Raw genomic sequence first — 16,238 nt, forward strand, 5'->3', positions numbered from 1 at the left:
CCAGCTATCTCGGGCTTGGACAGAATTTGGCACGATACGACTCAGGAGGACATCCAACAGCTACCAATTTATGCCAAGCCGTGTAACTGCTTTCATAACGGCCAGAGGTGGACCAACGCGTTATCACCTCGCTGAATTTGTGAAGCTCTTACTTTTGAATAAACCATCCATTTTTTTCTGTAATTATAATCGTTTGTCAGTCTATGAGACTTATATCCGCCACTTCACGCAGTCGAAAGACTGGGAGTAAGTGCCCGTACACTAAGAAAGATAAATCCGATTGCATTTGTCAGAAATGCTCTGTGGCACAAATAGGGTTATTCTAATTTAGTATCTTGCAAAGGGTAGAATACAAACTGGTCAATATCACTCAAGTATTCTTAATCAACTTATTATTTTTTTTAAAAAAAGGGGTGGTGAGGACTGGATTCTGAAGGAAAAAAATTCTCTGAAAAAGACCTGAATCTGAAATACGACTGCAGTAATATTCAATCTTTTCGCCTGATTGGACACACTGACTTTCTGTTGTTCTTACACATAAAGAAATTTGAGCTTGGAATGTGTTACCGTTTCAATGATGAGGCTATGTCTGCTGTTGAAGGATATTTCAGGCCGTCTAGAACCATACTTCATAGTTTAGAAACAGAATTGACCAGAAAAAATGCGTCATAAAATAAGGGCATCTTGACCTACAAAACACCCTTTCACTTTCAGCCCGAGAAACTTTCGCTATGCCACCGTAGTTACGAGACAGATGTTCACAATGGCTGGCTAAAATTATATTTGAATGATTGACAAAGCTTCCTGTAGGACTTCGTGGTGGTTTTGAGAGCTAAGTCTCGGTGTCAGCGGAATCTCAGCATGTAGCTCTTAAGTGATTTGGGAGGAAAGTAGGGACAGTGAATTGCGTGAAAGTGCTCTAAATGCCTTACCCGAAAATTCTCTTGAGCAATAAATAAAAAAACCAACTCATGAGGGTAGCAACTTAGATCTACTGGTTACAAACAGGGCCGAACGTCTGACTCATAATTTAGTGTAGGGAATCATTGATCAGAAGACCGTTATAGCATCACTGAATACGATTTTAAATAGGAATATAAAGAGAGTTAGGAAGGTATATCTGCTTAATAAGTGGGACACGAGACAGATTTCATTTTATGTGAGCATTCAATATGGAAACTTACTCTCTGAGACTGCAAATGTTGAGTATAAATGGACAAAGGTGAGGAATATTGTGCAATATGCCTTAGACAGGTGTGTGCCGAGGGAAGTTGTGAGGGAAGGTAAAGACTGACCGTGGTTCGATTACTGTGTTAGGAAGCTGTTGAGAAAGCAAATAAAGCTTCACCTCGGATTTAAACGCATTCAAAGCCTGGTAGACAAGCAAAAACTGAACGAAGGAGAAATTAGCTTAAGTAGAGCCAAGCATGAAACATTCAGCGAATTCGAAACTAATATTCTATCTACCATTCTGACAGCAAAAACAAAGAAATTTAGATGTTTTCTAAATTTAGTAACCAGATCAAAGCCAGCTGTCCACACTCAGTGGGCATAGTGGCGTCGAAACGGAAGAAGACGCACAGTTAGATCGTACTGCATTTCCTTCTTTCAGTCAAAATGACAGATATCGAATTAAGTGACCGCTCATCATTGGAAAGACGATTGGACTTGATGGGATACATACATGATTCCACATTTGGTATCCGAATGTATCTGTTCCTCTTCTAACTGCAGCATTTCTTAGGTTTTTGGAGGTAAACACGTTCTCGTTGTTGGTAAAATACGCGGATCCATTCCGTTTCCAAGGACGGTTGTCGAACAGACACTCACAAGAGTACCGCAATGTCGTTGACTTAAGGCTAATGTAGAATTTTAGAATAAGTTTTGTTAGCATTTTGTGACATTTCTGTAGACCCAATATCTGTTTTGTAGGAGCCCGCATCTCGTGGTCGTGCGGTAGCGTTCTCGCTTCCCACGCCCGGGTTCCCGGGTTCGATTCCCGGCGGGGTCAGGGATTTTCTCTGCCTCGTGACGGCTGGGAGTTGTGTGCTGTCCTTAGGTTAGTTAGGTTTAAGTAGTTATAAGTTCTAGGGGACTGATGACCATAGATGTTAAGTCCCATAGTGCTCAGAGCCGTTTCTTTTGTAGGAATCAACATAGATTCCACAAACAACAACCGTCTGAAACACAACTCGCTCTGTTTATTCACGGGTCCCGAAAGGAAATGTACAAGGCGTGCCAGAAATGTTGCGACGAACTTCGAGGGGTTGTAGAGGGTGTCTTCAGGAACAAATCGAGAATAGGAAACCGCGTCCGGAAATGTCACCCAACGACGCTGCAGAGCTCTGCAGAGCGCTGCAGAGAGTTATCGGCGCTAGCGCCTGCACTAGGCCACCCTTTCTGCAACAAATGCGACTTCGTACGCTGACGGACCGTAGTCGGAACGTCTCGCAATGTTGTTTGTTATTCAGTGATAGCGACTGATTTCCACGATCGCCAGTAAAGAGGATGGAGCATGCTGTCGCATAGGCCTTGTCTCCTATGTATGTGATGCTCTGTTGCATTGCTGGATGACGGTTTCAGACACGGGTTTCCATCTGCAGTTTATTTTTCTCCTGTATACCGAAAAACATTGGAGATTATATGGGGCTCCAGGAGAAAAATAAACTGCAGATGGAAACCCGTGTCCGAAACCATTATCTTCCACGGCAACAGAGCATCAAATTTATTTAAGATAAAGCCTTTCTACGCGACAGCTAGCTCCTTCTTCTCCACTGTCGATTGTGCAAATCAGTCGTAATATAGTAAACAATGGTCTGTCAACGTAAAAAGTCACTTTTCTGCCGAAGGGGTGACCTACTGGTAGGTGCAGGCGCCCATAACATCGACGTTCTGAAGCGTCGTTGGTTGCTATCACCGCCGACTTCTTCCTCAAGACTCCCTCAACAGCCGCTCTAAGTTTGTTGGAACATTTCAGAGGCACCCTGTGTATCGGCGACCAGGTTAACTCCCATATGGCGTTCGACGCTGTTCTGCGCTGCTACGTAATGAACAACATATGAACGTAAGAATACCAGATAGGCTTGGTGACTCAATTGGAGAGTTTCTAGCAAATAGAACACAACATACGATTCTTAATGGAGATAAATCCTCCGACGTCAAAATAATTTTGGGTGTACCCAAAAGGAGTGTTCAAGGACCTCCACTGATCACAATACATGTAAATGAGGTAGTGAATAGCGTTAGATGTTCCATGAAGCTGTTCTCGGACTATGTGATATACACAGAGAAGTCGCAGTGCTATAAAATGTAGCAAAATACAGGAAGACCTGCAGAGGATTGAGACTTGGCGCGAGGATTAGCGGCTGGCCCACAACATAGACAAATGTAATGTATTAAGCATAAATGTTGGGAAAGCCTCGTCATTGCATAATTGCGCCATTGGCGTACATTCACTGAAAGCAGACACATACATTAAATAGCTCGGTGTATTCGTGTAGAGCGATTTAAGGTGCAACAATTACATAAAACTTTGGAAGAATCCACAGTCATTGTTGTCCACCAACGAATGAAATACCTTACAAAACGCTCTTTTGATCAGTATTTGGATACTACTCGTCTGTCTGTAAACCGTACCAGGTACGAGTGCTAGAGGCGCTCAGTCCGGAACCGCGTGACTGCTACGGTCGCAGGTTCGAATCCTGCCTCGGGCATGGAAGTGTGTGATGTCCTTAGGTTAGTTAGGTTTAAGTAGTTCTAAGTTCTAGGGGACTGATGACCACAGATGTTAAGTCCCATAGTGCTCAGAGCCATTTGAACCATTTGAACGAGTGCTAGAGGAAATGGTGAAGATCCAGATAAGAGCAGGGCATTTCGTCACGAGTTATTTTAGTAAGCTTGGAAGTGTCACGAAGATGCTCACCCAACTAGAGCTGCAGGCGCAATTAGAGACGTTTTGCATAATGGTGTAGTTTACTGTTGAAATTCTGACAGCGTACGTTCCTGGAAGAGTAAAATATGTACTATAAAATTCTATTTCTTTGACACTGTCACTTTTTATGACACAATCATAGCAGGTTCCGGCCCACAGTACCCATCGTCAGATGCAACAATAGGTAAAAATTAAGAGTTACAATGAAATGAATACCCCTAGCTGCATACAGGCGTTGATATAAGTCAACGGGGACACTTGAAAATGTGTGCCCCGACCGAGACTCGAACCCGGGATCTCTTCCTTACATGGCAGACGCTCTACGCATTTGTTTTTAGTTGTTGATCGTTGTGTTTTTTTTCGTTGCGGACGTCACATAACATCCATTCAAGTTCGTTTGTTGATCCTTCTACTCAGTTGTTTTGTTACAGAGGCCAACCAGCTCTCTGAACGAACACGCAGAGCTACCGTGCCTGCTCCATCTGAGCTACCGAGGACACAGAGGATAGTGCGACTCCAGGGACGTATCTCTTCCACGTCTCCCGTGAACTTATTGTCCTGCACTATATTCATAGTGCCCCTGACCATTATACTCGTTACTCGCGGCTTTACCGGCGATTCCCGTAAGAGTTGGGGCACTGTTTGTGCATTCGCACAGAAGAAGATGGTCAAATGGCCGGTGAGCCTTAACTATATATATATATATATATATATATATATATATATATATATATATATATATATATATATGAAGATGGTATCTGTTCTTTCGGACGGGAGACGTGCCAGAGGTTTATATGAAGATGGTAAATCAAGTAAAAATATTTTTACTGCCTCTACTTACGAGTTAAGTGATGTGCAATTAAAATACACGGGGAAAATACCTGTGAGTAGCACAGATACAACTAACTGCACATTTTATTTCCCCTTGCGCTAGATACGCACGTCCTCTCTAAGACCAATCTTCAACTGTAAAAACCGCATAATGTGTCAGTTTTACCATTAAAGTTGTGTAAGTTATTCGTAAAGTGTAATATAGAGTAAGGCCGTCTAAGAATGAAAACCACATGAAAATTAGAGTAAGGTCTTTATAAAGGAAGAAACGATGGAGCAATCGTTTGGTACGTATTTCCGACGGCTGATGGCGCTGTACTTCGGGATGCTAGATGTTTTCGCCGCTGGCCATAACCTCAGATCAGATGACACGGGCCGGACGACAGCATGGCATTCTACTGCAAAACCGCTTTCACTCCTCTTCTGGCTGTGAGGCAGGAGACTGCCCTCTGTCGTCTACTCTGAACTTGTGGCCACTGGCGTAAACAACCAGCAGCCCGAAGTACTGCTATAGCAGACGCAGGAAATGTATACCATAACGACTGGTCGTATGCTCCTTTCGTTTTACCTCAAAAAGAACTTCATAATGAATCTGTCATCGATTTTCTTAATCGGAATCTTCAAAAATATATTTCTTTTTCTTGAAAAGATCTCAAACGTAAAATGAAAGAGTGGAGTAGGCACAGAGGCTTACCAACAGTGGTCCTTCCCGCAGACCATTCACGACTAGAACAGAAAAGGTGGGAAGCGACAATGGTGCATGAAATACCTTCTGTCCACACACTTAAAACATAGATGTTGATGTAGTGAACGCATCGCTAAGCACCGAAGCTAACAGCCAGCCGGTCCCACTGCTGCCGAGGCGACACCGCTTTCTTTCGTGTGCGTGTAGGGGCGGAAGCTGCGGCCGCCCGTAAGGACGCGCGACAACCTTCCGGAGAGTCGACGGCAGCGGCAGCGGCAGCAGCGCTCTCTGGCGGAGGAAGGGGCAGGCGAAACAAGGACGCTCCCCCCGCCGCGTGCATTTTGTGAGCAGCGGTGCGCGTTGCGGGCCAGTGCGGCGTCGACCTCGCGGCTTGGCGGACGCAAGACTCGCCACTGGAGCACACCTCACAGGTGAGCGGCGTAAACATTCGCGAGTCCCAGCGAAAGAGTGTGTCTCCATCTCTGGAAGACGGTGCCTCTGTCTGCATAGGGTCGAAAACTGACGTCCGAAGCCAAATCTGAACCTACTTCTGCTTTTTGGATGCAGTGTATCATCATGCTATTCTGTTGGGAAACGTGTATTTTTCCAGGACTCTTCTGTAAGACCACTATTATTTGATCGCTCCCATTCCATTACCACCCCTCGGGGTGAAAAACACCTAGTCAAGCTATACAACAGAATTACGGTCCCAAGATTATTAGTCGCACACTTTGTGTATACATTCAGAAAGATGTTTCACCTACCCAAAGTAAAACTATGTTAATGGTATTTCGATCTCCGCAGCTGTGGTTTAAACTGCTTGATGAACTATTTTATTATTCCAACTTAAATATGAGCCCACTATAATATGTTTTAAGTACCAACGTTGGATGTCGACACATGGCACTAAATTTTACTAAAATTGATTGCTTAAGTCGATTATTGATATACCGTTATAGAATTTTCTTGGAAAATTTTGTTTTTTAAACATTTGCAATAGCTGGGTACTACTAAAACTGCGAGAAAACACTTCTAAATTAACTTTTCTCTCAATGAGCTACTGGAAATGATATAAACTTTCAGAGAAATCCCAAACATTCCGGGAAACCTCAGTACGTTCGACATGACTTTACGGATTTTTTCTAGGAATTTTGTGACTAAGAGTTCTTTACATCTCATCTACATTTCACCGTTCTTGATGCGTACAATAGACACGTATGCGCCTCCCGTATCAGGCTCAAGTCCACTCGTCAGCAAAAAGGGAAATACACGATATCTTCAGGATACACTTCTGTAGATTCTGTGGGGGAGACTTAAGTGCCGAATTATTAGCAAAGTTACAGTATCTTGAAGTTGACGAAGAGAAGTGACAAGGTAATATCAAGTACGCCCTCTTTGTTGTCAAGTGTCATGTGAAAATTAAATGGTTCAAATGGCTCTGACCATTATGAGGCTTAACTTCTGAGTTCATCAGTCCCCTAGAACGTAGAACCACTTAAACCTAACTAACCTAAGGACATCACACACATCCATGCCCGAGGCAGGATTCGAACCGACGACCGTAGTGTCGCGCGGTTCCAGACTGTAGCGCCGAGAACCGCTCGGCCACTCCGGCCGGCAGTGAAAATTACTTTACATCAATAACAGCGTTGGTTCATAGAGCGAAGTTCGCTGAAAGCCACTACTGAAATCGTACGTCCTCGTAATTATGGTTAGCGTACGTACTCTTCACACATCTATTCTTAAAACCTGTCCAGTTTCATCTGCTACGGTCACCATAAGCGTGCGAATGCATGTATGAAAGGAGTAAAAAGGAAAACTGGCTGCGCAAGAGCTTGGGCTGTGGTGAACGCATTATTTACCACTTTATAGAAAGCTACTGTTTTTGGCTAGTTGGTGCCACAGGTTTAGAATTGAAGCCCCGTATACTATTGTTGGTGTTACGCATTGATAATAGATTCAAGATTTTACTTCATGCTCGGAATGTCTATTGCATTCTTCAGTTGATTACAGAACATGTATTTTTGACGAAAAGGTGTACTTTCATTATCCCTCATCTACGAAGAGCGGTAAAGACACCGTCAGAAAGCAGAGCTAGTTTTGCGTCCTCGTAACATTTAATGCTATTTTGGCTTCGACAGCGCTGCATGATGGCGTCTAACGTTAGTACGGCTTCTCCAACTTCCGCGATTTCACGCCAGGTTACTGTCGTCCGCGGTGCTCCTCTGGCTGGCGGATCTCGAGCGGCGAATACTGTGAGCAAAAGGGAGATGGCAGCACCACTGATGCACCCCGCGTCCTCCTTCATTAACCAACAGCCGATTAGCGGCTCCCCACGACCACCGAGCAGTTGTGTAACGAGACACCCAGACACTCTGCAAACGCGCCTCACTGATTCTGCGGCTTCCCAGCACAGTCGACTATCTTCTCCACAACTTTCCCCTTGTTTAAGCTTCTCATGTACAATTTAGCATCGTTGTCCTTTCTGAAAGACTTACGTTTTTACTTTTTTATATGGTCATTTGTTTCTGGTAGCTTATTCCCAGTACCTGATGGAGTTCGTATTATAAGCAGCGTTGCTGATTTGAAGCTACAGCCGAACTACTTTCACCCCAGAATCTTTGGAATGAACTCTGCCATTTTATCAAGCGAAATAAATGTCTTTCCACTGTCTCTGAATACTTTTCAACTTCATCAACACTTTGAAATCTTGTTGACATACAACAGAGGGATAGAAATTTAGGGTAATTAGATATATGGATTTCACTGTCTCTGTCAGATGTTAAACCTTATGAAAAAGTAATAAATGTGTTAAGTAGGGAAGGCTTACAAAACGTGTGGCTGGCTGCTAAGTACATTTGTTGAAGTGCGCTAAGGGAATTTGAGCAAATTAGAAACTTCTTCCTTCGGTCGCGCCTCATGTGTTCCAATGGCTTCAGGATCGTGTACAACTCGGCTTGGGCAGCCAAGACGGTAATACTGATGTTACCCATGTGTATAAACAATTTTATAATTATGGTGCTTGTCTAACACATTATAAAGCAAAGATCAAAAAGTTATATTTGAAATACTTTATTTTTTTAAAATTAGTCACATCTAAAACAATTAAGAGCCTTCCAACAAGCCTGGTAGAGTTAAACGTTGACGTCAAATACACAATTTTGACCAACCCTTTTTCTAAAAGATCGTCTTGCAGAAATTCTATTAAGACTCGTTGTTAGCGGGAGAACGATGGAAATTCGTTCGATCTATGTGTTTCGGAACTGCTGAAACGAAAACTTTTCTGCGGAAAACTTAAATCATCTTTTCCTTATCTTTCCTTTCAGCCTCCTAAAATTACCCACAGCGGATCCGTGCTTGCCGCATGGCTGGAATGTGAGCTACAAATTGAAAAAGGGTTCACAAATAAAAAACGCTATATGGGTCTTGGGGGACATGGTTTTATTATCAAAGCTATCAGACAGTACATGACTTACTTCGTATTTCAAATAATATGCAGAGAGGAAAAACTGCAAAACATATGAAGACGTCCTCGGAAGCTCCGTGAATTGAGGTGTCGGATGATGTTATACTTCCCAGAAACTTTCTCAGGATCGAAGATAATTACTATTAAGTGATGTTTCAGCAGGAAATATCCTCCAACGGAGAGGGTTGTCAACGGTAGAATTAAATCTCCTGAACCTGCACTGAGAGCGACTAAAACATCTGTCTGGATTAGATGTAGACAGCGTGGCTGTTTATAAGGCACTCCAGTGTCGTTAACAAGTAGTTGGTGAGGCCAACACTATGACAGCTACTTAGCCACTATGGGATTTCCCATCGACAAATAGCTTAGTTTAGTTTGTGGAAATGAAGTGGAACGAGTCAGCTTCCTCAATGCATGGAGAAATTATCCTGTTGCCCATGCAGGTTAAAAATTGCGGTGAAAATTTCGTTGACTTTCCAGCTATGGCAATATGATGTGACTTTTTAACAGTCGGGTCACCTGCTAAGGACAAGGCTGCATCATCTCCCTCATTAAAAATGGTTGTATACTTGTTCATTGGTGCAACTGAGTACAAACCGCACTTCTGAACAAGTACACGGCAGTAGCTAAGGAGGTAACTAGAGCGAATTACTCCATGGTATAGCCGAGATGCCCTTGGTTGGTTAGGGGTCACAGTCTCCGTTCCAGTGCCTATTAAGTACTTGCCACTTTTCTCTTAAGTCCACACAATGATCTTATACATGTTGATATATTAGAATGGTTAAATCAGTTCAGCTGTTTCTTTTTTATTCTCCTTATTCTTGATATTTCTATCTCGTTATGCCAAAGGTACTGTATTTCAAGACAGTCTGGGTTTCAACTTCTGCAGAGCCGCAAATCTGTCTCTGTTTGCAATGCGACACTCTAAACACCATGAAGGACCACGCTGTCTTCTTAGTAGCCACGAAGACTTCTGTATAGGTACATCAGTAGAGATGTGAATCATTCTAATGATTTGACCTTCCAATTTCTGGATGCAGTCGTTAGGTTGAAATATAGTCCGCTTCCCATTACTGGATGTATGTTTGGGCGGACTACTTTCGGGCAATGTTTGGTCAGCTGCGTGTGTCGAGACTAGGAAGAGGTTACTTGAATGAAGATTGCTGACCACTTCGGACACAACAGTGTGTGCGAAGTTCGGAGAACTTATGCCCAGATGGTGACAAAGAAAGTCCCCTTTGCAGCACTGAAGTGTATGCTATGTCGCAAGTTCACAAGGATAGGTGGTGGAACCACCCTAAAATGTACACAGGGTGAGTCACCTAAAACGTGCACAGCAAATATTGCGAAATGGAAAATGCTATTGATGTGCGTTTTTTTTTTTTTTTTATAATGGACTGGTAGTTAGGGGCTCATATTGTTAGCCAATCAATAGTAGTAATAATACTTAGAAAGTGTACTTTTTGTGCAAACATACACTTTTTAAATGGAACAGCGCCTATTGACATTAACAAACTAAAAGTAGGGTACATTAGAATGTCAGTAGTGTTTGTTGCAGGATTCTAGCGCGAGTCATTTACGAGATATAGTATTTTGAAAAGTTCCCACACTCACACTTGTACAATACTGGTGGCAGCACACACTAAAGTGCATACTCTAGTTATGTGTATTATGACCATTAAAGAGACAACTGCCGCGCGGGGTAGCCGAGCGGTCTTGGGAACCTTTCCACGGTTCGCGCGGCTGCCCCCGTCAGAGGTTCGAGTCCTTCCTCGGGCATGGGTGTGTGCGTTGTCCTTAGCGTAAGTTAGTTTAGCATAGATTAAGTAGTATGTAAGCGTATGGATCGATGACCTCGGTAGTTCGGTCCCATAGGACTGTACCACAAATTTCCAAAGAGACAACTGACCATCACAGGTTGTGTTCAAGATGACCAACGGCAGCGGCAATGTGCGCTTTCAGTCTGGTATAGAATCACCGCTGCATATCTGTTAGTATTTCAGCGGGGATGTCAGAGTAAGCTGCAGTAATACGTCTCTCATCGGGTGTAATTGGTATGTCCTCGTAGTCAGCGTCCTTCAGCTTGCTCTACAAAAAAATGTCTACAAGCGTCGAATCCGGGGGCCACGCCGGCCAAAGCACAGGTCCTCTGCGTCCAATCTAACGATATGGAAAAAATTCGTGAAGACATGCTGTAGTACTTCGTGCACTATGGGTTGGACAGCTATCATGTTGGTACTACAGGTTCCTCCTAGTCTGCAGAGAAATGTCTTGTAGCACCCATGGAAGGTAGTCTGTTAGGAGGCTCCGATACTTGTTCACGTTCAGTATTCCGTCTATGAAAAACTGACCTACAAGCTGGTGGTTGACTATCCCACACCACATGTTTACACTCCATTAACGCTGACGTTCAGTCTGACGAAGCCAACGTTGATTGTCAACAGACCAATAGTGCATGTTTCGGCATTTTATCTGGCCATGGTTGGCAAATGTGGCTTCATCACCAAACGAGATACATGATACATCTAGAGTATAGTGTCTTCGTGGCCATGTACAGAACTTAACACGATTCTCATAATCGTTTCCATGCAGTTTTTGATAGAGAGAGATGTAACAGGGATGGAACCTATCTCGATGGAGAATGCGTAGGACTCTTGCCTGACTCATGCAACTTCCCTTTACCATTGCGAGGGAGCTAACGTGCTGATCATCTGCAACGACACCAAGAACATTAATTTCCTCCTGTTCTGTCACCACTTGTTTCCTTCTGTTACGTTGCCTAAGTGTTACACTCCCACCTTCACGTAACTGGTTGAAGAGTTTGATAAATAATTGCCGAGATGGTTGACGACTATTGGGATATCTTGCCTCATACACCGTACAAGAACGAACTGCATTCTTCCTACACTCTCCATACACCATGAGCATGTCGGCTTTTCTTCATTGGTAAATCCCATCGTCCACTCACAGCTGCTTGGTCTGTCGCGCACTGACTGACCAGCAAGTCGCAATGAACTCAAGGAACACACAAGCGCACTGTAAGCAAACATAACAACATCGTATGTAGCAACTACGTAGCTTGAATGCCATAAACAATTGTCGCTGTGGAAACTTTTCATCATACGATATCTCGTAAACGCCTCACACTAGAATCCTGCAAACGTACACCAGTGACATTCTAATTTACCATACTCTTAGTTTGCCGGCCGAAGTGGCCGCGCGGTTCTGGCGCTGCAGTCTGGACCCGCGAGACCGCTACGGTCGCAGGTTCGAATCCTGCCTCGGGCATGGATGTGTGTGATGTCCTTAGGTTAGTTAGGTTTAACTAGTTCTAAGTTCTAGGGGACTAATGACATCAGCAGTTGAGTCCCATAGTGCTCAGAGCCAGAGCCATACTCTTAGTTTGTTACTATCAATAGTCATCGTTCAATTTTAAAAAAAAGTATATGTTTGTACAAAAATACACTTCCTAAGTGTCATTACATTCTACTGATTAGCTAACTATAAGAGCCCCGACTATCTACCCATTCTGCGAAAAGTGCACATCAGTAGCACTTTCCATTTCCGCAATATTTGCGGTGCTAGCTTTAGGTGATCCACACTGTATGTACAGGCTGGACACAAACAGTCTGAAAAGCTTGTAAGGGTGTTGCAGAGTATTTTGGGCTGAGAAATAATTGAGGAACAAATTCAATACGTTGCACCGTTTCCGAGTTAATTAGCATTGAAGTTAGCCAATCAGATCGTTCGGCCTACAAATTCAAGCGGTCGGCCAGAGACCAAAGCCGGCTTCGCCAGACGTGTTCTTCGTTTCGTTTCCCAAAAACCCAACGGGAAAGCGATACAAAAGTTGGACATGGGACGGTAGTAAAGATCGAAACCGACCTAAAGGCTGAGGAGTCTTGTGCGCAATCATTTGAGCTATGAGAAAGACTGACACTAATTTATCTGGCGGGCCGCTTGAATTTGTCGTTCAAAAGCCTGATTGGTTAACTACAATGCTAATTAACTCTGAAATGGCACAACGTATTGAACTTTTTTCTTAAAAATTATGTCTAATCACAACACCTCTGCACCACCCTTACAAGTTTTCCAGACTCTTTCTGATCACCCTGAATATTTATTCGTTTCAAGCTATTGACGAATATGAAAAACTGAACTGTCTTTTCTTATAAGAGGAAGTAATATAAATGGTTCAAATGGCCCTGAGCACTATGGGACTCAACTGCTGTGGTCATCAGTCCCCTAGAACTTAGAACTACTTAAACCTAACTAACCTAAGGACATCACACACATCCATGACCGAGGCAGGATTCGAACCTGCGACCGTAGCAGTCGCACGGTTCCGGACTGCGCGCCTAGAACCGAGAGACCACCGCGGCCGGCGAAGTAATATAATTTGATATCACATCTGCAATGGAAACTCGAAGAAATACTGGGCTGTACTACAGAAAAAATAGTTAGTAATACGACTAGGGCTGGTCCGAAGCTCAATGAGCAGTAAGTGCCTTCCATCGATTCCAGTGATTTTCCGTAGTTTCATCACAATCCCTACTATTGCGGTTGTTGGAGCGTACGTAATTCGAGGCCAGCGAGTTTCATCTGTCACTGAATCACGTGTGTCGAACACTGGTTTCAGTGCGATCTTAGCTTTATTTCTTCACATAGCCGTCATTTCGGTATGAGGCAGTACTTATGATAGCGTAGTTGGGAAAGACTTCAAGTATATAATAATTTTATAAGCCTTCCTCTTTGCATTTATTCAGTACCGCGAAAAACACAGACAAATTCGAACAAATGAAAGCAAGGTTTTCTGTCGGTGATGGTCGTTACGTCACAGCTATTTGATTTCGGAACGGTAAGAGCTAATTTTATGTTGAGATCATTGCCATTTATCTCACTGCATCCGTCCAAATAAACTGTTAAGAGTTTTCAGATTTCTTTTCAAGTAACACACGATACTAACATAATTAGCTGTCGCTCGTCGCGTAATTTTAATGTCGTATCTCACACTTTCATCTATTATAGTGTTCTGTAAAATGTAATTGAGAGTAACGTGGAAAGTTGTGACTTCACAGAGATTAGAAATACGAAAGTAAGTTTGCCTTACAACTGCGCATGGAAATGCACATGAATGGTTCGCAGTGAAGTTAAGTAAAATAAATCAGTAGTATTGAACCAGCTACACGCCGCAGCTTCGCAAGGGCAACCAGAACGACTTGTCTGTCGTAGTGCTGATAGATCATACAGGGTGTCCCAGGAGCAATGCTCAATATTCACAAATATGACAGGAACGATCATACAAAGAAAAAGAGAGGAGTAAACATGGGACGTAAAATCCATACCTCGAGAGCTATGAGGACTTGTCCATCTTTGCTATTGTGAAACATCTCTCTTCTGCTGAACAAAAAAGCAACATCGCCTAGTAAACATGGGCTGTAAAATAGGAGTACATTACCTTAAAGGCTGTGAGCACTTGGTCACCTTCGCTACTGACAAACACATCTGTTCTGCTGAGTAAGTGCTCATATCTCTTAAGGTATGCATTCTAGAGGTATGTTTACTAGACGTTTTTGCTTCGAATAATCGTTCCTATCATGTTCCTGAACACTGATCATTCCTTCTAGAGCACCTTGTATACACAAATCTTCCCTGTGAATCAGTCTTAGTGTAGACCGTATCAGCGTTGCTACCGTTGCTCCTGAGATTAGCCTTTACGTACTGACGGAAAAAAGTTGCGGGAGATTTTAATTTAGTAACATGTTAAGCTGTAATACAGTCCAGTTAACGAGAGCATGAAGTGAGAGATATACGTAGAATACATCATACAGTAGTATGCCAGAATAGAACCATGCTACCCTGATATCTCAGTGAACAAGGCACACATGTACTTTATATTTTCACAAAGATGAAGCCTCATACCCACAATGATGCCGCTCGAAAATGAGTGTTTAAAACATCTGCAACCGAAGGAAATTCTTCTGCAATCAAATGTCGGAGTGCATTGCATATGAAAGACGTTGAGCTGGTACGCACTGTGAAATGTATTTGTAACTCTAGTGTTAATATTTTTCATAGATTACGAGGCGGGGAACTGAGCCTCAACCATAGATAAATTTCGCGCCGGATTGACGATCGATGGACTGCTACTCAACCATCCTGAGTGTTTTAGGTTGATCTCCACATCCTTGTAGTCAAATGTCGAGCTGTTCATGGCGAGTCTGCCATGCTGGAGCTAGAGAACAGTTTGGATTTATGGCTTTCCACATTTCGTAAGAAACGCAACAAGAACTCCACACAGTGAAGAAGATAACCTCAAACTAGGCTGACGATTGTGTATATCGCCGAAGTTCACCCTTAAATACAGTTGGCGATCAGAATTTTGAACCTCTTTGTAATGTACTGCACAGTGTGACATTCTTGTTGCGTTTCTAAACAAAATGAGGATCACTCACTCATCAGCAAACCTGTATCGTGCTCTAGCTGTGAGCCTCTACAGTGACTAGAACATGAATTTGTGTACATGGATATCATCCTGAAAACGGAACAGTTTATTGTCCTGCTCCACACAGTAAGCTATCTCGCAGCTGCTGTCCTTGACAAACCTTTACATAGATGGCTAATGGGTTTCGTAGCCAAACATAATGCGAAGAAGCTTTGAATCCATCGTTCTCTAATTTCGACACCCCACAGTGCCGGAATAATGAATTTCCAGACTGTGGTACTCGCTTGAAAAATTAAGTCTGTTGTTCCTCACAACACATCATTGTCGGTGGTCTTTTAAATAAAACCTGTACGCTGTTGTTAGTGACAGTATGTAAATTTTTCAGCTGCTCTGTACCATTCTCAAGAATTAAACTGAAAAACGATTTCATATTCATTTAATGATGAAACAGGTTTCCACCGAGCCAGCACTGAAATTACTGTAATGTTAGTAATTAACACGCTGACACGAAAATCCACTAAAGCTTAGTAAATTATTAGAAATGTGTCAACGAAAAGCTATTTCTTCTGCTCCTGATGTTTACAGAAGTATTTGTCTCTTAGAATACTCCTATTAGTTCGAAAAGAATGTATCCTGAAGTAAATGGAAGCAAACAACTACAGGGCTATCACAAATGATTGAAGCGATTTCATAAATTCACTGTAGCTCTGTTCATTGACATATGGTCACGACACACTACAGATACGTAGAAAAACTCAGAAAATTTTGTTTGGCTGAAGCCGCACTTCAGGTTTCTGCCGCCAGAGCGCTTGAGAGCGCAGTGAGACAAAATGGCGACAGGAGCCGAGAAAGCGTATGTCGTGCTTGAAATGCACTC

At 42.9% G+C, this 16,238-nt stretch overlaps 1 protein-coding gene across 1 annotated transcript in view; it reads left to right on the forward strand.

Moving 5' to 3' along the window:
* The first annotated feature begins 5,809 nt into the window (after positions 1-5,809).
* Positions 5,810-16,238, forward strand: part of LOC126471632 (elongation of very long chain fatty acids protein AAEL008004) — a 135,433-nt gene continuing 125,004 nt past the window's right edge. Inside the window, exon 1 of the mRNA XM_050099868.1 lies at positions 5,810-5,881. The gene's annotated coding sequence lies outside the window, so the exon portion shown is untranslated. The remainder of the gene's footprint in view (positions 5,882-16,238) is intronic.

Source organism: Schistocerca serialis, chromosome 3 (genome assembly GCF_023864345.2).
Source record: "Schistocerca serialis cubense isolate TAMUIC-IGC-003099 chromosome 3, iqSchSeri2.2, whole genome shotgun sequence".
In the NCBI taxonomy this organism is placed as follows: Eukaryota; Metazoa; Arthropoda; class Insecta; order Orthoptera; family Acrididae; genus Schistocerca; species Schistocerca serialis.